At 50.9% G+C, this 25,372-nt stretch overlaps 1 pseudogene; it reads right to left on the bottom strand.

The window, feature by feature from the left end:
• Nucleotides 1-25,372, bottom strand: part of LOC139250539 (zinc finger protein 850-like) — a 180,059-nt pseudogene that overhangs the window by 47,958 nt on the left and 106,729 nt on the right.

Here is a 25,372-nt window from a genome sequence, read left to right as displayed (position 1 = left end):
TCAGCCATGATCTTATTGAATGGCGGAGCAGGCTCGAGGGGCTAGATGGCCTACTCCTGTTCCTAATTCTTATGTTCTTATGACCCTGTCTCTGTTTATATTACACTAGACCCTGTCTCTGTTTATATTACACTGGACCCAGTCTCTGTTTATATTACACTGGACCCTGTCTCTGTTTATATTACACTAGGTCCTGTCTCTGTTTATATTACACTGGACCTTGTCTCTGTTTATATTACACTAGACCATGATTCTGTTTGTATTACACTAGACCCTGTCTCTGTTTATATTGCACTAAGTCCTGTCTCTGTTTATATTACACTAGACCCTGTCCCTGTTTATATTACACTCGACCCTGTCTCTGTTTATATTACACCAGACCCTGTCTCTGTTTATATTACACTAGACCCTGTCTTTGTTTATGTTGCACTAGACCATGTCTCTGTTTATATTACACAAGACCCTGTCTCTGTTTATATTACACAAGACCCTGCCCTGTTTATTTTACACTGGACCCTATCCCTGTTTATATTACACTAGACCCTGTCTGTGTTTATATTACACTAGACCCTGTCTCTGTTTATATTACACTAGACCCTGTCTCTGTTTATATTACACAAGACCCTGTCTCTGTTTATATTACACAAGACCCTGTCCCTGTTTATTTTACACTGGACCCTGTCCCTGTTTATATTACACTAGACCCTGTCCCTGTTTATATTGCTCTAGACCCTGTCTCTGTTTATATTACACTGGACCCAGTCTCTGTTTATATTACACTGGACCCTGTCTCTGTTTATATTACACTAGGTCCTGTCTCTGTTTATATTACACTGGACCTTGTCTCTGTTTATATTACACTAGACCATGATTCTGTTTGTATTACACTAGACCCTGTCTCTGTTTATATTGCACTAAGTCCTGTCTCTGTTTATATTACACTAGACCCTGTCCCTGTTTATATTACACTCGACCCTGTCTCTGTTTATATTACACCAGACCCTGTCTCTGTTTATATTACACTAGACCCTGTCTTTGTTTATGTTGCACTAGACCATGTCTCTGTTTATATTACACAAGACCCTGTCTCTGTTTATATTACACAAGACCCTGCCCTGTTTATTTTACACTGGACCCTATCCCTGTTTATATTACACTAGACCCTGTCTGTGTTTATATTACACTAGACCCTGTCTCTGTTTATATTACACAAGACCCTGTCTCTGTTTATATTACACAAGACCCTGTCCCTGTTTATTTTACACTGGACCCTGTCCCTGTTTATATTACACTAGACCCTGTCCCTGTTTATATTGCTCTAGACCCTGTCTCTGTTTATATTACACTGGACCCAGTCTCTGTTTATATTACACTGGACCCTGTCTCTGTTTATATTACACGAGACCATGTCTCTGTTTATATTACACTGGACCCTGTCTCTTTTTATATGACACTAAACCCAGCCTTTGTTATTACTGCACTAGACGATGCCAACAAATATTGGAAGTGGTTGGGGAGGAAACAGAAACTGTGCAAATTTCACTGGAGAGTTGCAAGTGTTTGATTCCTTTGCAAACAGAGGACATAATAAATCAGAGAATTACAGATTTATTAACCACAGCAGGTGTAGGTACAGTTTCATTTTTACCATCACTTGCATCAATGATCCACACCGGAGGTAAATATCAGGAGCTCCTGTGTGATGGTAATGTGATCACTGGACAATAAAGCTGAGACCGGTGGGTGGCTGCTCATTATCCTCGGTGTAATTTAATCCCCTTTCCCACTGAATACTGGAGACAGTTTCATTTTTACCTGGGGTAGCTCAAGGTCAGACACTGAACACACTGCACCCCACAGGGAGATCACACACTGCCCCCTCCCTGGGGCAGCTCAGGGTCAGACATTGAACATACTGCACCCCACAGGGACATCACACACTGACTAATATCTGATGAGTCTCTGAATTAAAGGGTAATATCACAGACAGCATTTCTTAAAGGGACATTACAGCCCCGAGAACAAAATCAGATATATATCCAAAATATTAAATTCTTGCCCAGTTATAGGGGTTATTAATATCAGCAGAAACAAACCCGAACTCTCAGAATGAACATGGTTCAGTCCTGGATCTGACCAAGAGCAGTATCCAACCCCTGAAGTCTCATGTGAACTTGCTGGTGTCTCAGCAGGTGGGATGACTGAGTGAATCCCTTCCCACACTTGGAGCAGGTGAACGGCCTCTCCCCAGTGTGACTGCACTTGTGTCTCCCCAGGTTGGGACGATCGACTGAAGCTTTATCCACAGACAGAGCACGTGTATGGTGTCTCTCCGCTGTGAATGGTGCTTTTTGGTTCCACGTTCAGAGGTCGATAATATTCTGGTCCTGATGAATCGTGTGACTCCATCAGATCTGCAAATCCTCTGCTTTTAACACCATGTAAAATGAATTTCAAACAGGAAAAAGGGTGTGCGTAAGAAAACCCACAACCCATCTGGTTCATTAATGTCCTACAAGGAAGGGAACCCACCTCCCCTGACAGTCCCACATTAGAAATTGTTGGTCCTACTGGGCTCAGAAGTACTCGGGGTGAAAGCCAGCAGTTTCTTCTCCATCCCCACTGCAGCTCAAACTGATGCAACAAACAGACCTACACAGAAGGCCCGGGACCGACTATCGCAAGGTAAGACCTCACAGGGTTGGGGGTAATATATTAGCATATATTTAGAGGATTGGCTAACTAACAGAAAACAGAGAGTTGGGAAAAATGGGTCATTTTCAGATTGGCAAACTGTAACTAGTGGTTAACCACAGGGATCAGTGCTGGGGCCTCAACTATTTACAATCTATATTAATGACTTGGATGAAGGGACCGAGTGTAATGTAGCCAAATATGCTGATGATACAAAGATGGATGGGAAAGCAAGTTGTGTGGAGGATGAAAAGAATCTGTAAAGCAATATAGATAGGCTTAGTGAGCGAAAAATTTTGGCAGATGGAGTATAATGTGTGAAAATGTGAGATTATCCACTTTGGTAGGAAAAATAAAAAAGCAAATTATTATTTAAGTGGAGAGAGATTGCAAAATGCTGCAGTACAGAGGGATCTGGGGGTTCTTGTACATAAAACACAAAAAGTTAGTATGCAGATACAGCAAGTAATTTGGAAGGCAAATGGAATGTTGACAATTATTGCAAGGGGGATAGAATATAAAAGCAGAGAAGTCCTGCTACAACTGTACGGGTATTGGTGAGGCTACACCTGGAGTACTGTGTACAGTTTTGGTCTCCTTATTTAAGGAGGGATATACTTACTTTGGAGGCAGTTGAGAGAAGGTTCACTTGGTTGATTGCTGAGATGAAGGAGTTGACTTATGCAGAAAGGTTGAGCAGGTTGGGCCTGTACACATTTGAGTTTAGAAGAATGAGAGGTGATCTTATTGAAACGTATAAGATTCTGAGGGCACTTGACAGGATAGAGAGGGAGACTGGGGCAGAGAGAGACCGGGGTGGTGGGGGAGACCGGGACGGGGGGAGGTGGGGGGGGAGGTCAGGTGGGGTGGGGAGGTGGGGTGAGAGACTGGGAGTGGGGAGACTGGGAGATGGGGGGCAAGGAGAGACTGGCGGGTGGGGGGATGTGAGGGGACGAGGGTGTCCGGGGGGACGGGCGGGACTGTGGGGTGGGGAGAGACCGGGGGTGGGGGGTGGAAGAGACCGGGGGGAGGGGAAAAGACTGGGCGGGGGGGGGGTGTGGGTGACGGGCTGGATTGGACCAGGAGGTGGGGACCAGGAGAGAGACTGGGGGTAGGGGGGGTTGGGGAGAGACCGGGGGAAGGGGGGTAAGAGAGACCAGGGGAAGGGGGGGGCGAGAGATCGGGGGAAGGGGGAGTGAGACCGGGAGAAGGGCAGGGAGGGGAGACCGGGGGAAGGGATAAATGGGTCATTTTCCAGGTGGCAAACAGTAACTAGTGGGGTACTGCATGGATTGATTCTGGGGCCTTAACTATTTACAATCTATATTGATGACTTGGATGAAGGGACCGAGTGTAATGCCGCCAAATTTGCTGATGATACGAGGATGGGTGGGAAAGCAAATTGTGCGGAGGACACAAAACATCTACATTGGGATATAGACAGGCTAAGTGAGTGGGCAAAAATTTTGCAGATGACATACAAAGTGGGAAAATGTGAGGTTATCCAATTTGGCAGAAAAAATACAAAAGCAAATTATAATTTAAGTGGAAAACAATTGCAAAGTGCTGCAGTACGGAGGGACCTGGAGGTCCTTGTGCATGAAACACAAAAAGTTAGTATGCATGTACAGCAAGTAATCCAGAAGGCAAATTGAATATTGGCTTTTATTGCAAGGGGGATAGAGTTTAAAAGCAGAGAAGTCCTGCTACAACTGTACAGGGTATTGGTGAGGCCACACCTGGAGTACTGCGTGCAGTTTGATCTCCGTATTTAAGGAAGGATATACTTGCATTGGAGGCTGTTCAGTGAAGGTTCACTAAGTTGATTCTGGAGATGAGGGAGTTGATTTATGAAGATAGGTTGAGTAGGTTGGGCCTACTATACACATTGGCATTCAGAAGAATGAGTGATGATTTATTGAAACTTATAAAATAATGAGGGGCTCGACAAGGTGGATGCAGAGAGGATATTTCCACTCGTTGGGGAAACTAAAACTCGGGGACATTGTCTCAGAATAAGGGGCCCTGAGATGAGGAGGAATTTCTTCTCTCAGAGGGTTGTAAATGTATGGAATTCTCTGCCACAGAGAGGTGTGGAGACTGGGTCATTGAATATATTTAAGGCAGAGATAGACATATTTTTAAGTGACAAGTGAATAAATGGTTACGGGGAATGGGCAGGTACATGGAGCTAAGTCCATGGTCAGTTCAGCCCTGATATTATTAAATGGTGGAGCAAGCTCGAGGGACCAGGTGGCCTACATCGGCTCCTATTTCTTATGTTCTAACGTTCTTATATTCTCAGCAATTTATTGGGAAGTTGAACCAGGAGTTGGGTCTCATTAACAAGATGAGCTCGGAGATGGCATTACTGGAAATAGTGGAACATTGGGTGTTGAGGTGAATATAGTCACTTTTTAATTAGAAGCAGAGAATAGGGGAGGTAAGGGTAAAACGATGAGTGTTTAATTAGAATCAAAGGACAGGGAAATTAAGGGGAACACTGGAGCTTTTTAATTAGAATATGAAAAACGAGGAAGAAAGGGGCATACTGTAACTTTTTAAATGAGAAATAGAGCAGAGGAAAATTTACGGGAACACAGTGACAGTTTCATTAGAATCAGAGGACAGGGAAGGTAAGGGGAGCAAAGTGAGTGTTTAAATAGAAATAGAGAGTGGGGCAGTAGGGGAACACAGTGGCTGTTTAATTTGAGCCAGAGGTCGGGGGCGATAAGGGGAACACAGTGACTGTTTAAATAGAAATAGAGAATGGGGAAAGTTACTGGAACACAGTAAATGTTTAAGTAGAAACTGTTATGTATTGATGTGTGTATCGTCCTGGTACCTTAAATGTATAATAAGCACAATGGTACACCACAGAGGGCGCTGTGGTGGGAGACCTGAAAGTACCTGCAAGAGGCAGTATAAAAGGCTGACCACCACACCTGAGAGTCACTCTGGAGCTGTTCAATAAAGGACGAAGGTTACAGCAGTTAGATTAACACCAGACCGTGTGGAGTCAGTGATTTGTGTGCTACATACATCACAATAGCGACAAGGAAGCGGACGAACTCCACGCAACCATGGCTACTCTGGGCTCGCTAAAGGATTTTACTATTGGCAATGATTGGCAGGCCTTTACGGAAAGGCTCGGGCACTACTTTACAGCAAACGATCTGATGGAGCACACGAACGCACTGAGAGAGAAGCGTCAGGCGATATGCTCTCCAGTTGTGGCGATGAGATTTATTGTCTCGTCAGGGATTTGCTGGCACCCGGGAGCACCAGGGACAAGTAATATGAAGAGCTGACTGAACTCATTCGTGACCAGTTGAAACCAAAGGATAGCATCCTCACGGCCAGATAGAAATTTTACCATCACTGCAGACCCGAGGACCGGGATATCACCAACTGTCACAGGAGAGAGAGTGGAGAGAACCAGTTCCAACTGTCACTCGAGAGAGAGCGGAGAGCACCAGTTCCAACTGTCACTCGAGAGAGAGTGGAGAGCACCAGTTCCAACTGTCACAGGACAGAGAGTGGAGAGCACCAGTTCCAACTGTCACAGGAGAGAGAGCGGAGAGCACCAGTTCCAACTGTCACTCGAGAGAGAGTGGAGAGCACCAGTTCCAACTGTCACAGGAGAGAGAGTGGAGAGCACCAGTTCCAAATGCCACAGGAGAGAGAATGGAGAGCATCAGTTCCAACTGGCACAGGACAGAGAGAGTGGAGAGCATCATTTCCAACTGTCACAGGACAGAATTGGAGAGAACCACTTCCAACTATCGCAGGAGAGAGAGAGTGGAGAACACCGGTTCCAACTGTCACAGGACAGAGATTGGAGAGCACCAGTTCTACCTGTCACAGGAGAGAGAGTGGGGAGCATCAGTTCCAACTGTTACAGGAGAGAGGGTGGAGAGCACCAGTTCCAACTGTCACAGCACAGAGAGTGGGGAGCATCAGTTCCAACTGTCACAGGAGAGAGGGTGGAGAGCACCAGTTCCAACTGTCACAGGACAGGAGAGTGGAGAGCACCAGTTCCAACTGTCACAGGAGACAGAATGGAGAGCACCAGTTCCAACTGTCACAGGAGAGAGATTGGAGAGTACTAGTTCCAACTGTCACAGGAGAGAGAGTGGAGAGCACCACTTCCAACTGTCACAGGGTGGGAGAGTGGAGAGCACCAGTTCCAACTGTCACAGGACAGAGAGTGGAGTGCACCGGTTCCAACAGTCACAGGACGAGAGAGCAGAGAGCACCAGTTCGAACTGTCACTGGAGAGAGAGTGGAGAACACCAGTTCCAACTGTCAGAGGACAGAGAATGGAGAGCGCCAGTTCCAACTGTTTTTGGACAGAGAGTGGAGCGTACCAGTTCCAACTGTCACAGGAGAGAGAGTGGTGATCACCAGTTCCAACTGTCACAGGAAAGAGAGTGGAGAGCACCAGTTCCAACTGTCACAGGACAGAGAGTGGAGAGCACCAGTTCCAACTGTCACAGGACAGAGAGTGGAGAGCGCCAGTTCCAAATGTCACAGGACGGGAGAGTGGAGAGCACCAGTTCCAACTGTCACAGTGCAGAGAGTGGGGAGCACCAGTTCCAACTGTCACAGGAGAAAGAGTGGAGAGCTCCACTTCCAACTGTCACAGGACGGAGATTGGAGAGCACCACTTCCAAATGTCACAGAACAGAGAGAGGCGAGCACCAATTCAAACTGTCGTGGGATGGGAGAGTGGAAAGCAGCAGTTCCAACTGTCACAGGGCAGAGAGTGGTGAGCACCAGTTCCAAATGTCACAGGACGGGAGAGTGGAGAGCACCAGTTCCAACTGTCACAGGTGAGAGAGTGGAGAGCACCAGTTCCAACTGTCACAGGAGAGAGAGTGGAGAGCACCAGTTCCAACTGTCACAGGACGGGAGAGTGGAGAGCACCACTTCCAACTGTCACAGGTGAGAGAGTGGAGAGCACCAGTTCCAACGTTCACAGGACGGGAGAGTGGAGAGCACCAGTTCCAACTGTCACAGGACAGAGAGTGGAGAGCAAAATTTCCAACTGTCACAGGACAGAGATTGGAGAGAACCAGTTCCAACTGTCACTGGACGGGAGATTGGATAGCACCAGTTCAAACTGTCACGGGACGGGAGAGTGGAGAGTACCAGTTCCAAAGGTCACAGCATGGGAGAGTGGAGAGCAACAGTTCCAACTTTCACAGGACGGGAGAGTGGAGAGCACCATTTCCAACTGTCACAGGACAGAGAGTGGAGAGCAAAATTTCCAACTGTCACAGGACAGTGGTTGGAGAGAACCAGTTCCAACTGTCGCAGGTCAGAGGGTGGACAACACCGGTTACAACTGTCACAGGACGGAGATTGGAGAGCACCAGTTCCAACTGGCACAGGACGGAGAGTGGAGAGCACCACTTCCAACTGTCACAGGATGGAGATTGGAGGGCACCACTTCCAACTGTCACAGGACAGAGAGAGGAGAGCACCAGTTCAAACTGTCGCGGGATGGGAGAATGGAAAGCAGCAGTTCCAACTGTCACAGGTCAGAGAGTGGAGAGCAGCATTTCCAACTGTCACAGGACAGAGAGTGGAGAGCACCAGTTCCAACTGTCACAGCAAGGGAGAGTGTAGAGCACCATTTCCAACTTTCACAGGACGGGAGAGTGGAAAGCACCATTTCCAACTGTCACAGGAGAGAGTGGAGAGCAGAATTTCCAACTGTCACAGGAGAGAGAGTGGAGAGCACCAGTTCCAACTGTCACAGGACGGGAGAGTGGAGAGCACCTGTTCCAACTGTCACAGGACGCGAGATTGGAGAGCACCAGTTCCAACTGTCAAAGGACAGAGAGTGGAGAGCACCAGTTCCAACTGTTACAGGAGAGAGATTGGAGAGCACCAGTTCCAACTGTCAAAGGACAGAGAGTGGAGAGCACCAGTTCAAACTGTCACGGGACGGGAGAGTGGAGAGCAACAGTTCCAACTGTCACAGGACAGAGAGTGGAGAGCACCAGTTCCAACTGTCACAGGAGAGAGAGTGGAGAGCACCAGTTCCAAAGGTCACAGCACGGGAGATAGGAGAGCATAAGTTCCAACTTTCACAGGACGGGAGCGTGGAGAGCACCAGTTCCGACTGTCACAGGAGAGAGAATGGAGAGCACCATTTCCAAATGTCACAGGACAGAGAGTGGAGAGCAAAATTTCCAACTGTCACAGGACAGAGATTGGAGAGAACCAGTTCCAACTTTCGCAGGAGGGAGAATAGACAACACCGGTTCCAAATGTCACAGGACAGAGAATGGAGAGCACCAGTTCCCACTGTCACAGGACAGAGAGTGGAGAGCACCAGTTCCCACTGTCACAGGACAGAGAATGGAGAGCACCGGTTCCTACTGTCACAGGAGAGCGAGTGGAGGGCACCAGTTGCAACTGTCACAGGAGAGAGAGTAGAGAGCACCAGTTCCAATTGTCACAGGAGAGAGAGTGGAGAGCACCACTTCCAACTGTCACAGGACAGAGAGAGGAGAGCACCACTTCCAACTGTCACAGGACAGAGAGAGGAGAGCACCAATTCAAACTGTCGCAGGATGGGAGAGTGGAAAGCAGCAGTTCCAACTGACACAGGGCAGAGAGTGGAGAGCACCAGTGCCAACTATCACAGGAGGGAGAGTGGAGAGAACCAGTTCCAACTGTCACGGGATGGGAGAGTGGAGAGCAGCAGTTCAAACTGTCACAGGACAGAGAATGGAGAGCAGCAGTTCTAACTGTCACAGGACAGAAAGTGGAGAGCATCAGTTCCAACTGTCAGAGGAGAGAGAGTGGAGAGCACCAGTTCCAACTATCACAGGAGGGAGAGTGGAGAGCACCAGTTCCAACTGTCACAGGTGAGAGAGTGGAGAGCACCAGTTCCCACGTTCAAAGCACGGGAGAGTGGAGAGCACCAGTTCCAACTGTCACGGGACGGGAGAGTGGAGAGCACCAGTTCCAACTTTCACAGGACGGGAGAGTGGAGAGCACCAGTTCCAACTGTCACAGGACGGGAGAGTGGAGAGCACCAGTTCCAACTGTCACAGGAGAGAGAGTGGAGAGCACCAGTTCCCACTGTCACAGGACAGAGAGTGGAGAGCAAAATTTCCAACTGTCACAGGACAGAGATTGGAGAGAACCAGTTCCAACTGTTGCAGGAGAGAGAGTGGACAACACCGGTTCCAACTGTCACAGGACAGAGAGTGGAGAGCGCCAGGTCCAACTGTTTTTGGACAGAGAGTGGAGCGCACCAGTTCCAACTGACAGAGGACAGTGAGTGGAGAGCACCAGTTCCAACTGTCACAGGACAGAGAGTGGAGAGCACCAGTTCCAACTGTCACAGAACGGGAGAGTGGAGAGCACCAGTTCCAACTGTCACAGGAGAGAGAGTGGAGAGCACCAGTTCCAACTGTCACAGGACAGAGAGTGAAGAACACCGATTCCAACTCTCACAGGACAGGGAGTGGAGAGCACCAGTTCCCACTGTAACAGGACAGGAGAGTGGAGAGCACCAGCTCAAACTATCACAGGACGGGAGAGTGGAGAGCAGCAGTTCAAACTGTCAGAGGACGGGAGACTGGAGAGCACCAGTTCCAACTGTCACAGGACAAAGAATGGAGACCACCAGTTCCAACTGTCACAGGAGAGAGAGTGGAGAGCACCAGTTCCAACTGTCACAGAACGGGAGAGTGGAGAGCACCAGTTCCAACTGTCACAGGAGAGAGAGTGGAGAGCACCAGTTCCAACTGTCACAGGAGAGAGAGTGGAGAGCACCAGTTCCAACTGTCACAGAACGGGAGAGTGGAGAGCACCAGTTCCAACTGTCACAGGAGAAAGAGTGGAGAGCACCAGTTCCAACTGTCACAGGAGAGATATTGGAGAGCACCAGTTCCAACTGTCACAGGACGGAGAGTGGAGAGCACCAGTTCCAACTGTCACAGGACAGAGAGTGGAGAGCAAAATTGCCAACTGTCACAGGACAGAGATTGGAGAGCACCACTTCCAACTGTCACAGAACAGAGAGAGGAGAGCACCAATTCAAACTGTCGTGAGATGGGAGAGTGGAAAGCAGCAGTTCCAACTGTCACAGGGCAGAGAGTGGAGAGCACCAGCTCCAAATGTCACAGGACGGGAGAGTGGAGAGCACCAGTTCCAACTGTCACAGGAGAGAGAGTGGAGAGCACCATTTCCAACTGTCACAGGACAGAGAGTGGAGAGCAAAATTGCCAACTGTCACAGGACAGAGATTGGAAAGAACCAGTTCCAACTGTTGCAGGAGAGAGAGTGGACAACATCGGTTCCAACTGTCACAGGACAGAGTGTGGAGAGCACCAGTTTCAACTGTCACTGGACGGGAGATTGGATAGCACCAGTTCAAACTGTCACGGGACGGGAGAGTGGAGAGCACCAGTTCCAAAGGTCACAGCACGGGAGAGTGGAGAGCAACAGTTCCAAGTTTCACAGGACGGGAGAGTGGAGAGCACCATTTCCAACTGTCACAGGACAGAGAGTGGAGAGCAAAATTTCCAACTGTCACAGGACAGTGGTTGGAGAGCACCAGTTCCAACTGTCGCAGGTGAGAGAGTGGACAACACCGGTTACAACTGTCACAGGACAGAGTGGAGAGAACCACTTCCAACTGTCACAGGAGAGAGATTGGAGAGCACCAGTTCCAACTGTCACAGGACGGAGAGAGGAGAGCACCAGTTCCAACTGTCACAGGAGAGAGAGTGGAGAGCAGCAGTTCCAACTGTCACAGGGCAGAGAGTGGAGAGCACCAGTTCCAACTGTCACAGAAGGGAGAGTGGAGAGTTCCAGTTCCAACTGTCACAGGACAGAGAGAGCAGAGCACCAGTTCAAACTGTCACAGGACGGGAGAGTGGAGAGCACCAGTTCCAACTGTCACAGGACAGAGAGCGGAGAGCACCAGTTCCAACTGTCGCAGGACAGAGAGCGGAGAGCACCAGTTCCAACTGTCACAGAAGAGAGAGTGGAGAGCACCAGTTCCAACTGTCACAGGAGAGAGAGAGGAGAGCACCAGTTCCAACTGTCACAGGAGAGAGAGTGGAGAGTGCCACTTCCAACTGTCACAGGACTGAGATTGGAGAGCACCACTACCAACTGTCACAGGACAGAGAGAGGAGAGCACCAGTTCCAACTGTCACAGAACGGGAGAGTAGAGAGCACCAGTTCCAACTGTCACAAGGCGGAGAGTGGAGAGCAGCAGTTCCAACTGTCACAGGACAGAGAGTGGAGAGCACCAGTTCCAACTGTCGCGGGATGGGAGAGTGGAAAGCAGCAGTTCCAACTGTCACAGGAAAGAGAGAGGAGAGCACCAGTTCAAACTGTCGCGGGATGGGAGAGTGGAAAGCAGCAGTTCCAACTGTCACAGGGCAGAAAGTGGAGAGCACCAGTTCCAACTGTCACAGGAGAGAGAGTGGAGAGCAGCAGTTCCAACTGTCACAGGAGAGAGAGTGGAGAGCAGCAGTTCCATCATTCACAGGACAGAAAGTGGAGAGCACCAGTTCCAACTGTTACTGGACGGGAGAGTGGAGAGCACCAGTTCAAACTGTCACAAGAGAGTGGAGAGCATCAGTTCTAACGGTCACAGGAGAGAGAGTGGAGAGCACCAGTTCCAACTGTCACAGGAGATAATGTGGAGAGCACCAGTTCCAACTGTCACAGGTGATAATGTGGAGAGCACCAGTTCCAACTGTCACAGGAGAGAGAGTGGAGAGCACCAGTTCCAACTGTCACAAGGCAGAGAGTGGAGAGTAGCAGTTCCATCATTCACAGGACAGAAAGTGAAGAGCACCAGTTCCAACTGTTACTGGACGGGAGAGTGGAGAGCACCAGTTCCAACTGTCACAGGACGGAGAGTGGAGAGCACCACTTCCAACTGTCACAGGACTGAGATTGGAGAGCACCACTTTCAACTGTCACAGGACAGAGAGAGGAGAGCACCAGTTCAAACTGTCGCGGGATGGGAGAGTGGAAAGCAGCAGTTCCAACTATCACAGGACAGAGGTGGAGAGCACCAGTTCCAACTGTCACAGAACGGGAGAGTGGAGAGCACCAGTTCCAACAATCACAGGACAGGAGAGTGGAGAGCACCGGTTCCAACTGTCACAGGAGATAATGTGGAGAGCACCAGTTCCAACTGTCACAGGAGATAATGTGGAGAGCACCAGTTCCAACTGTCACAGGAGAGAGAGTGGAGAGCACCAGTTCCAACTGTCACAAGGCAGAGAGTGGAGAGCAGCAGTTCCATCATTCACAGGACAGAAAGTGGAGAGCACCAGTTCCAACTGTTACTGGACGGGAGAGTGGAGAGCACCAGTTCAAACTGTCACAAGAGAGTGGAGAGCATCAGTTCTTACGGTCACAGGAGAGAGAGTGGAGAGCACCAGTTCCAACTGTCACAGGAGATAATGTGGAGAGCACCAGTTCCAACTGTCACAGGAGATAATGTGGAGAGCACCAGTTCCAACTGTCACAGGACAGAGAGTGGATAGCACCAGTTCCAACTGTCACAGATTGGGAGAGTGGAGAGCACCAGTTCCAACAATCACAGGACAGGAGAGTGGAGAGCACCAGTTCCAACTGTCACAGGAGAGAGAGTGGAGAGCACCAGTTCCAACTGTCACAAGGCGGAGAGTGGAGAGCAGCAGTTCCAACAGTCACAGGACAGAAAGTGGAGAGCACCAGTTCCAACTGTCACAGGATCGAGAGTGGAGAGCACCAGTTCCAACTGTCACAGGATCGAGAGTGGAGAGCACCAGTTCCAACTGTCACAGGACAGAGAGTGGAGAGCACCACTTCCAACTGTCACAGGGTGGGAGAGTGGAGAGCACCAGTTCCAACTATCACAGGACGGGAGAGTGGAGTGCACCGGTTCCAACAGTCACAGGACGAGAGAGCAGAGAGCACCAGTTCGAACTGTCACTGGAGAGAGAGTGGAGAGCACCAGTTCCAACGTTCACAGGACGGGAGAGTGGAGAGCACCACTTCCAACTGTCACAGGACAGAGAGTGGAGAGCAAAATTTCCAACTGTCACAGGACAGAGATTGGAGAGAACCAGTTCCAACTGTCACTGGACGGGAGATTGGATAGCACCAGTTCAAACTGTCACGGGACGGGAGAGTGGAGAGTACCAGTTCCAAAGGTCACAGCATGGGAGAGTGGAGAGCAACAGTTCCAACTTTCACAGGACGGGAGAGTGGAGCGCACCATTTCCAACTGTCACAGGACAGAGAGTGGAGAGCAAAATTTCCAACTGTCACAGGACAGTGGTTGGAGAGAACCAGTTCCAACTGTCGCAGGTCAGAGAGTGGACAACACCGGTTACAACTGTCACAGGACGGAGATTGGAGAGCACCAGTTCCAACTGTCACAGGACGGAGAGTGGAGAGCACCAGTTCCAACTGTCACAGGACAGAGTGTGGAGAGCACCAGTTCCAACTGTCACAGGACGGGAGAGTGGAGTGCACCGGTTCCAACAGTCACAGGACGAGAGAGCAGAGAGCACCAGTTCGAACTGTCACTGGAGAGAGAGTGGAGAACACCAGTTCCAACTGTCAGAGGACAGAGAATGGAGAGCACCAGTTCCAACTGTTACAGGAGAGAGATTGGAGAGCACCAGTTCCAACTGTTTTTGGACAGAGAGTGGAGCGTACCAGTTCCAACTGTCACAGGAGAGAGAGTGGTGATCACCAGTTCCAACTGTCACAGGAGAGAGAGTGGAGAGCACCAGTTTCAACTGTCAGAGGAAGGGAGAGTGGAGAGCACCAGTTCCAACTGTCACAGGACAGAGAGTGGAGACCACCAGTTCCAACTGTCACAGGACAGAGAGTGGAGAGCACCAGTTCCAACTGTCACAGTGCAGAGAGTGGAGAGCTCCACTTCCAACTGTCACAGGACGGAGATTGGAGAGCACCACTTCCAACTGTCACAGAACAGAGAGAGGCGAGCACCAATTCAAACTGTCGTGGGATGGGAGAGTGGAAAGCAGCAGTTCCAACTGTCACAGGGCAGAGAGTGGTGAGCACCAGTTCCAAATGTCACAGGACGGGAGAGTGGAGAGCACCAGTTCCAACTGTCACAGGACAGAGAGTGGAGAGCACCAGTTCCAACTGTCACAGGTGAGAGAGTGGAGAGCACCAGTTCCAACGTTCACAGGACGGGAGAGTGGAGAGCACCACTTCCAACTGTCACAGGACAGAGAGTGGAGAGCAAAATTTCCAACTGTCACAGGACAGAGATTGGAGAGAACCAGTTCCAACTGTCACTGGACGGGAGATTGGATAGCACCAGTTCAAACTGTCACGGGACGGGAGAGTGGAGAGTACCAGTTCCAAAGGTCACAGCATGGGAGAGTGGAGAGCAACAGTTCCAACTTTCACAGGACGGGAGAGTGGAGCGCACCATTTCCAACTGTCACAGGACAGAGAGTGGAGAGCAAAATTTCCAACTGTCACAGGACAGTGGTTGGAGAGAACCAGTTCCAACTGTCGCAGGTCAGAGAGTGGACAACACCGGTTACAACTGTCACAGGACGGAGATTGGAGAGCACCAGTTCCAACTGTCACAGGACGGAGAGTGGAGAGCACCAGTTCCAACTGTCACAGGACAGAGTGTGGAGAGCACCAGTTCCAACTGTCACAGGACGGAGATTGGAGGGCACCACTTCCAACTGTCACAGGACAGAGAGAGGAGAGCACCAGTTCAAACTGTCGCGGGATGGGAGAATGGAAAGCAGCAGTTCCAACTGTCACAGGTCAGAGAGTGGAGAGCAGCATTTCCAACTGTCACAGGACAGAGAGTGGAGAGCACCATTTCCAACTTTCACAGGAGAGAGAGTGGAGAGCACCTGTTCCAACTGTCACAGGACGCGAGATTGGAGAGCACCAGTTCCAACTGTTACAGGAGAGAGATTGGAGAGCACCAGTTCCAACTGTCAAAGGACAGAGAGTGGAGAGCACCAGTTCAAACTGTCACGGGACGGGAGAGTGGAGAGCAACAGTTCCAACTGTCACAGGACAGAGAGTGGAGAGCACCAGTTCCAACTGTCACAGGAGAGAGAGTGGAGAGCACCAGTTCCAAAGGTCACAGCACGGGAGATAGGAGAGCACAAGTTCCAACTTTCACAGGACGGGAGCGTGGAGAGCACCAGTTCCAACTATCGCAGAAGAGAGAGAGTGGAGAACACCGGATCCAACTGTCACAGGAGAGAGAGTGGAGATCACCAGTTCCAACTGTCACAGCACAGAGAGTGGGGAGCAACAGTTCCAACTGTCACAGGAGAGAGAGTGGAGAGCACCAGTTCGAACTGTCAGAGGAGAGAGAGTGGAGAGCAGCAGTTCCAACTGTCACAGGACAGAGAGTGGAGAGCACCAGTTCCAACTGTCACAGGAGAGAGAGTGGAGAGCACCAGTTCCAACTGTCACAGGACAGAGAGTGGAGAGCACCGGTTCCAACTGTCACAGGAGAGAGAGTGGAGAGCACCAGTTCCAACTGTCACTGGAGAGAGAATGGAGAACACCAGTTCCAACTGTCACAGGAGAGTGGAGAGCACCAGAACCAACTGTCACAGGAGAGAAGGTGGAGAGCACCAGAACCAACTGTCGCAGGAGAGAGAGTGGAGAGCACCAGTTCCAACTGTCACAGGACAGAGAGTGGAGAGTACCAATTCCAACTGTCACAGGAGAGAGAGTGGAGAGCACCAGTTCCAACTGTCAGAGGAGAGAGAGTGGAGAGCACCAGTTCCAACTGTCACAGGAGAGAGAGTGGAGAGCACCAGTTCCAACTGTCACAGGACAGAGAGTGGAGAGCACCAGTTCCAACTGTCACTGGAGAGAGAATGGAGAACACCAGTTCCAACTGTCACAGGACAGAGAATGGAGAGCGCAAGTTCCAACTGTTTTTGAACAGAGAGTGTATTCACTGGAGTTCAGAAGAATGAGAGGGGACCTCATAGAAACGTTTAAAATTCTGATGGGGTTGGACAGGTTAGATGCAGGAAGAATGTTCCCAATGTTGGGGAAGTCCAGAACCAGGGGACACAGTCTAAGGATAAGGGGGAAGCCATTTAGGACCGAGATGAGGAGGAATTTCTTCACCCAGAGAGTGGTGAACCTGTGGAATTCTCTACCACAGAAAGTTGTTGAGGCCAATTCACTAAATATATTCAAAAAGGAGTTAGATGAAGTCCTTACTACTAGGGGAATCAAGGGGTATGGTGAGAAAGCAGGACTGGGGTACTGAAGTTGCATGTTCAGCCATGAACTCATTGAATGGCGGTGCAGGCTAGAAGGGCCGATTGGCCTACTCCTGCACCTATTTTCTATGTTTCTATGTTTCTATGAGCACCAATTCCAACTGTCACAGGAGAGAGAGTGGAGAGAACCAGTTCCAACTGTCACTCGAGAGAGAGCGGAGAGCACCAGTTCCAACTGTCACTCGAGAGAGAGTGGAGAGCACCAGTTCCAACTGTCACAGGACAGAGAGTGGAGAGCACCAGTTCCAACTGTCACAGGAGAGAGAGCGGAGAGCACCAGTTCCAACTGTCACTCGAGAGAGAGTGGAGAGCACCAGTTCCAACTGTCACAGGAGAGAGAGTGGAGAGCAACAGTTCCAACTGTCACAGGAGAGAGAGTGGAGAGCACCAGTTCCAAATGTCACAGGAGAGAGAATGGAGAGCACCAGTTCCAACTATCGCAGGAGAGAGAGAGTGGAGAACACCGGTTCCAACTGTCACAGGACAGAGATTGGAGAGCACCAGTTCTACCTGTCACAGGAGAGAGAGTGGGGAGCATCAGTTCCAACTGTCACAGGAGAGAGGGTGGAGAGCACCAGTTCCAACTGTCACAGCACAGGAGAGTGGAGAGCACCAGTTCCAACTGTCACAGGAGACAGAATGGAGAGCACCAGTTCCAACTGTCACAGGACAGAGAGTGGAGAGCACCAGTTCCAACTGTCACAGGAGAGAGAGTGGAGAGCACCAGTTCCAACTGTTACTGGACAGGAGAGTGGAGAGCACCAGTTCCAACTGTCACAGGAGATAATGTGGAGAGCACCAGTTCCAACTGTCACAGGAGAGAGAGTGGAGAGCACCAGTTCCAACTGTCACAAGGCAGAGAGTGGAGAGTAGCAGTTCCATCATTCACAGGACAGAAAGTGAAGAGCACCAGTTCCAACTGTTACTGGACGGGAGAGTGGAGAGCACCAGTTCAAACTGTCACAAGAGAGTGGAGAGCATCAGTTCTAACGGTCACAGGAGAAAGAGTGGAGAGCACCAGTTCCAACTGTCACAGGAGATAATGTGGAGAGCACCAGTTCCAACTGTCACAGGAGAGAGAGTGGAGAGCACCAGTTCCAACTGTCACAGGACGGAGAGTGGAGAGCACCACTTCCAACTGTCACAGGACTGAGATTGGAGAGCACCACTTTCAACTGTCACAGGACAGAGAGAGGAGAGCACCAGTTCAAACTGTCGCGGGATGGGAGAGTGGAAAGCAGCAGTTCCAACTATCACAGGACAGAGGTGGAGAGCACCAGTTCCAACTGTCACAGAACGGGAGAGTGGAGAGCACCAGTTCCAACTGTCACAGGAGATAATGTGGAGAGCACCAGTTCCAACTGTCACAGGAGATAATGTGGAGAGCACCAGTTCCAACTGTTACTGGACGGGAGAGTGGAGAGCACCAGTTCAAACTGTCACAAAAGAGTGGAGAGCATCAGTTCTAACGGTCACAGGAGAGAGAGTGGAGAGCACCAGTTCCAACTGTCACAGGAGATAATGTGGAGAGCACCAGTTCCAACTGTCACAAGAGATAATGTGGAGAGCACCAGTTCCAACTGTCACAGGACAGAGAGTGGAGAGCACCAGTTCCAACTGTCACAGGAGAGAGAGTGGAGAGCACCAGTTCGAACTGTCACAAGGCGGAGAGTGGAGAGCAGCAGTTCCAACAGTCACAGGACAGAAAGTGGAGAGCACCAGTTCCAACTGTCACAGGATCGAGAGTGGAGAGCACCAGTTCCAACTGTCACAGGATCGAGAGTGGAGAGCACCAGTTCCAACTGTCACAGGACAGAGAGTGGAGAGCACCACTTCCAACTGTCACAGGGTGGGAGAGTGGAGAGCACCAGTTCCAACTGTCACAGGACGGGAGAGTGGAGAGCACCAGTTCCCACTGTCACAGGAGAGAGAGTGGTGATCACCAGTTCCAACTGTCACAGGAGAGAGAGTGGAGAGCACCGGTTCCAACAGTCACAGGACGAGAGAGCAGAGAGCACCAGTTCGAACTGTCACTGGAGAGAGAGTGGAGCGTACCAGTTCCAACTGTCACAGGAGAGAGAGTGGTGATCACCAGTTCCAACTGTCACAGGAGAGAGAGTGGAGAGCACCAGTTTCAATTGTCAGAGGAAGGGAGAGTGGAGAGCACCAGTTCCAACTGTCACAGGACAGAGAGTGGAGACCACCAGTTCCAAATGTCACAGGACGGGAGAGTGGAGAGCACCAGTTCCAACTGTCACAGGAGAACGAGTGGAGAGCTCCACTTCCAACTGTCACAGGACGGAGATTGGAGAGCACCACTTCCAACTGTCACAGAACAGAGAGAGGCGAGCACCAATTCAAACTGTCGTGGGATGGGAGAGTGGAAAGCAGCAGTTCCAACTGTCACAGGGCAGAGAGTGGTGAGCACCAGTTCCAAATGTCACAGGACGGGAGAGTGGAGAGCACCAGTTCCAACTGTCACAGGACAGAGAGTGGAGAGCACCAGTTCCAACTGTCACAGGTGAGAGAGTGGAGAGCACCAGTTCCAACGTTCACAGGACGGGAGAGTGGAGAGCACCACTTCCAACTGTCACAGGAGAGAGAGTGGAGAGCACCATTTCCAACTGTCACAGGACAGAGAGTGGAGAGCAAAATTTCCAACTGTCACAGGACAGAGATTGGAGAGAACCAGTTCCAACTGTCACTGGACGGGAGATTGGATAGCACCAGTTCAAACTGTCACGGGACGGGAGAGTGGAGCGCACCATTTCCAACTGTCACAGGACAGAGAGTGGAGAGCAAAATTTCCAACTGTCACAGGACAGTGGTTGGAGAGAACCAGTTCCAACTATCGCAGGTCAGAGAGTGGACAACACCGGTTACAACTGTCACAGGACGGAGATTGGAGAGCACCAGTTCCAACTGTCACAGGACGGAGAGTGGAGAGCACCACTTGCAACTGTCACAGGACGGAGATTGGAGGGCACCACTTCCAACTGTCACAGGACAGAGAGAGGAGAGCACCAGTTCAAACTGTCGCGGGATGGGAGAATGGAAAGCAGCAGTTCCAACTGTCACAGGTCAGAGAGTGGAGAGCAGCATTTCCAACTGTCACAGGACAGAGAGTGGAGAGCACCAGTTCCAACTGTCACAGCACGGGAGAGTGCAGAGCACCATTTCCAACTTTCACAGGACGGGAGAGTGGAAAGCACCATTTCCAACTGTCACAGGAGAGAGTGGAGAGCAGAATTTCCAACTGTCACAGGAGAGAGAGTGGAGAGCACCTGTTCCAACTGTCACAGGACGCGAGATTGGAGAGCACCAGTTCCAACTGTCAAAGGACAGAGAGTGGAGAGCACCAGTTCCAACTGTTACAGGAGAGAGATTGGAGAGCACCAGTTCCAACTGTCAAAGGACAGAGAGTGGAGAGCACCAGTTCCAACAGTCACAGGAGAGAGAGTGGAGAGCACCAGTTCCAACTGTTACAGGAGAGAGAGTGGAGAGCAACAGTTCCAACTGTCACAGGACAGAGAGTGGAGAGCACCAGTTCCAACAGTCACAGGAGAGAGAGTGGAGAGCACCAGTTCCAAAGGTCACAGCACGGGAGATAGGAGAGCACAAGTTCCAACTTTCACAGGACGGGAGCGTGGAGAGCACCAGTTCCGACTGTCACAGGAGAGAGAATGGAGAGCACCATTTCCAAATGTCACAGGACAGAGAGTGGAGAGCAAAATTTCCAACTGTCACAGGACAGAGATTGGAGAGAACCAGTTCCAACTTTCGCAGGAGAGAGAATAGACAACACCGGTTCCAAATGTCATAGGACAGAGAATGGAGAGCACCAGTTCCCACTGTCACAGGACAGAGAGTGGAGAGCACCAGTTCCCACTGTCACAGGACAGAGAATGGAGAGCACCAGTTCCCACTGTCACAGGACAGAGAATGGAGAGCACCGGTTCCTACTGTCACAGGAGAGAGAGTGGAGGGCACCAGTTCCAACTGTCACAGGAGAGAGAGTGGAGAGCACCAGTTCCAACTGTCACAGGAGAGAGAGTGGAGAGCACCGGTTCCTACTGTCACAGGAGAGAGAGTGGAGGGCACCAGTTCCAACTGTCACAGGAGAGAGAGTGGAGAGCACCAGTTCCAACTATCACAGGAGGGAGAGTGGAGAGCACCAGTTCCAACTGTCACGGGACGGGAGAGTGGAGAGCAGCAGTTCCAACTGTCACAGGACAGTGAGTGGAGAGCACCAGTTCCAACTGTCACAGGACAGAGTGTGGAGAGCACCAGTTCCAACTGTCACAGGACGGGAGAGTGGAGTGCACCGGTTCCAACAGTCACAGGACGAGAGAGCAGAGAGCACCAGTTCGAACTGTCACTGGAGAGAGAGTGGAGAACACCAGTTCCAACTGTCAGAGGACAGAGAATGGAGAGCACCAGTTCCAACTGTTACAGGAGAGAGATTGGAGAGCACCAGTTCCAACTGTTTTTGGACAGAGAGTGGAGCGTACCAGTTCCAACTGTCACAGGAGAGAGAGTGGTGATCACCAGTTCCAACTGTCACAGGAGAGAGAGTGGAGAGCACCAGTTTCAACTGTCAGAGGAAGGGAGAGTGGAGAGCACCAGTTCCAACTGTCACAGGACAGAGAGTGGAGACCACCAGTTCCAAATGTCACAGGACGGGAGAGTGGAGAGCACCAGTTCCAACTGTCACAGTGCAGAGAGTGGAGAGCTCCACTTCCAACTGTCACAGGACGGGAGAGTGGAGAGCACCAGTTCCAACTGTCACAGGACGGGAGAGTGGAGAGCACCAGTTCCAAATGTCATAGGACAGGAGAGTGGAGAGCACCACTTCCAACTGTCACAGGTGAGAGAGTGGAGAGCACCAGTTCCAACGTTCACAGGACGGGAGAGTGGAGAGCACCACTTCCAACTGTCACAGGACAGAGAGTGGAGAGCAAAATTTCCAACTGTCACAGGACAGAGATTGGAGAGAACCAGTTCCAACTGTCACTGGACGGGAGATTGGATAGCACCAGTTCAAACTGTCACGGGACGGGAGAGTGGAGAGTACCAGTTCCAAAGGTCACAGCATGGGAGAGTGGAGAGCAACAGTTCCAACTTTCACAGGACGGGAGAGTGGAGCGCACCATTTCCAACTGTCACAGGACAGAGAGTGGAGAGCAAAATTTCCAACTGTCACAGGACAGTGGTTGGAGAGAACCAGTTCCAACTGTCGCAGGTCAGAGAGTGGACAACACCGGTTACAACTGTCACAGGACGGAGATTGGAGAGCACCAGTTCCAACTGTCACAGGACGGAGAGTGGAGAGCACCAGTTCCAACTGTCACAGGACAGAGTGTGGAGAGCACCAGTTCCAACTGTCACAGGACGGAGATTGGAGGGCACCACTTCCAACTGTCACAGGACAGAGAGAGGAGAGCACCAGTTCAAACTGTCGCGGGATGGGAGAATGGAAAGCAGCAGTTCCAACTGTCACAGGTCAGAGAGTGGAGAGCAGCATTTCCAACTGTCACAGGACAGAGAGTGGAGAGCACCAGTTCCAACTGTCACAGCACGGGAGAGTGTAGAGCACCATTTCCAACTTTCACAGGAGAGAGAGTGGAGAGCACCTGTTCCAACTGTCACAGGACGCGAGATTGGAGAGCACCAGTTCCAACTGTTACAGGAGAGAGATTGGAGAGCACCAGTTCCAACTGTCAAAGGACAGAGAGTGGAGAGCACCAGTTCAAACTGTCACGGGACGGGAGAGTGGAGAGCACCAGTTCCAACTGTCACAGGAGAGAGAGTGGAGAGCACCAGTTCCAAAGGTCATAGCACGGGAGATAGGAGAGCACAAGTTCCAACTTTCACAGGACGGGAGCGTGGAGAGCACCAGTTCCGACTGTCACAGGAGAGAGAATGGAGAGCACCATTTCCAAATGTCACAGGACAGAGAGTGGAGAGCAAAATTTCCAACTGTCACAGGACAGAGATTGGAGAGAACCAGTTCCAACTTTCGCAGGAGAGAGAATAGACAACACCGGTTCCAAATGTCACAGGACAGAGAATGGAGAGCACCAGTTCCCACTGTCACAGGACAGAGAGTGGAGAGCACCAGTTCCCACTGTCACAGGACAGAGAATGGAGAGCACCAGTTCCCACTGTCACAGGACAGAGAATGGAGAGCACCGGTTCCTACTGTCACAGGAGAGAGAGTGGAGGGCACCAGTTCCAACTGTCACAGGAGAGAGAGTAGAGAGCACCAGTTCCAATTGTCACAGGAGAGAGAGTGGAGAGCACCACTTCCAACTGTCACAGGACAGAGAGAGGAGAGCACCACTTCCAACTGTCACAGGACAGAGAGAGGAGAGCACGAATTCAAACTGTCGCAGGATGGGAGAGTGGAAAGCAGCAGTTCCAACTGACACAGGGCAGAGAGTGGAGAGCACCAGTGCCAACTATCACAGGAGGGAGAGTGGAGAGCACCAGTTCCAACTGTCACGGGAGAGAGAATGGAGAGCAGCAGTTCCAACTGTCACAGGACAGAGAGTGGAGAGCACCAGTTCCCACTGTCACAGGACAGAGAATGGAGAGCACCAGTTCCCACTGTCACAGGACAGAGAATGGAGAGCACCGGTTCCTACTGTCACAGGAGAGAGAGTGGAGGGCACCAGTTCCAACTGTCACAGGAGAGAGAGTAGAGAGCACCAGTTCCAATTGTCACAGGAGAGAGAGTGGAGAGCACCACTTCCAACTGTCACAGGACAGAGAGAGGAGAGCACCACTTCCAACTGTCACAGGACAGAGAGAGGAGAGCACCAATTCAAACTGTCGCAGGATGGGAGAGTGGAAAGCAGCAGTTCCAACTGACACAGGGCAGAGAGTGGAGAGCACCAGTGCCAACTATCACAGGAGGGAGAGTGGAGAGCACCAGTTCCAACTGTCACGGGATGGGAGAGTGGAGAGCAGCAGTTCAAACTGTCACAGGAGAGAGAATGGAGAGCAGCAGTTCCAACTGTCACAGGACAGAAAGTGGAGAGCACCAGTTCCAACTGTCACAGGAGAGAGAGTGGAGAGCACCAGTTCCAACTATCACAGGAGGGAGAGTGGAGAGCACCAGTTCCAACTGTCACGGGACGGGAGAGTGGAGAGAGGCAGTTCCAACTGTCACAGGACAGAGAGTGGAGAGCCCCAGTTCCAACTGTCACAGGTGAGAGAGTGGAGAGCACCAGTTCCCACGTTCACAGCACGGGAGAGTGGAGAGCACCAGTTCCAACTGTCACGGGACGGGAGAGTGGAGAGCACCAGTTCCAACTTTCACAGGACGGGAGAGTGGAGAGCACCAGTTCCCACTGTCACAGGACGGGAGAGTGGAGAGCACCAGTTCCAACTGTCACAGGAGAGAGAGTGGAGAGCACCAGTTCCCACTGTCACAGGACAGAGAGTGGAGAGCAAAATTTCCAACTGTCACAGGACAGAGATTGGAGAGAACCAGTTCCAACTGTTGCAGGAGAGAGAGTGGACAACACTGGTTCCAACTGTCACAGGACAGAGAGTGGAGAGCGCCAGGTCCAACTGTTTTTGGACAGAGAGTGGAGCGCACCAGTTCCAACTGACAGAGGACAGAGAGTGGAGAGCACCAGTTCCAACTGTCACAGGACAGAATTAGAGAGAACCACTTCCAACTATCGCAGAAGAGAGAGAGTGGAGAACACCGGATCCAACTGTCACAGGAGAGAGAGTGGAGATCACCAGTTCCAACTGTCACAGCACAGAGAGTGGGGAGCAACAGTTCCAACTGTCACAGGAGAGAGAGTGGAGAGCACCAGTTCGAACTGTCAGAGGAGAGAGAGTGGAGAGCAGCAGTTCCAACTGTCACAGCACAGAGAGTGGAGAGCACCAGTTCCAACTGTCACAGGACAGAGAGTGGAGAGCACCAGTTCCAACTGTCACTGGAGAGAGAATGGAGAACACCAGTTCCAACTGTCACAGGACAGTGAGTGGAGAGCACCGGTTCCAACTGTCACAGGAGAGAGAGTGGAGAGCACCAGTTCCAACTGTCACAGGACAGAGAGTGGAGAGCACCGGTTCCAACTGTCACAGGAGAGAGAGTGGAGAGCACCAGTTCCAACTGTCACTGGAGAGAGAATGGAGAACACCAGTTCCAACTGTCACAGGAGAGTGGAGAGCACCAGAACCAACTGTCACAGGAGAGAAGGTGGAGAGCACCAGAACCAACTGTCGCAGGAGAGAGAGTGGAGAGCACCAGTTCCAACTGTCACAGGGCAGAGAGTGGAGAGTACCAATTCCAACTGTCACAGGAGAGAGAGTGGAGAGCACCAGTTCCAACTGTCAGAGGAGAGAGAGTGGAG

Source organism: Pristiophorus japonicus, unplaced genomic scaffold, assembly GCF_044704955.1.
Source record: "Pristiophorus japonicus isolate sPriJap1 unplaced genomic scaffold, sPriJap1.hap1 HAP1_SCAFFOLD_387, whole genome shotgun sequence".
In the NCBI taxonomy this organism is placed as follows: domain Eukaryota; kingdom Metazoa; phylum Chordata; class Chondrichthyes; family Pristiophoridae; genus Pristiophorus; species Pristiophorus japonicus.
Note: the sequence above shows the minus strand (reverse complement) of the source record. Positions and strands in the feature narration are given on the sequence as shown.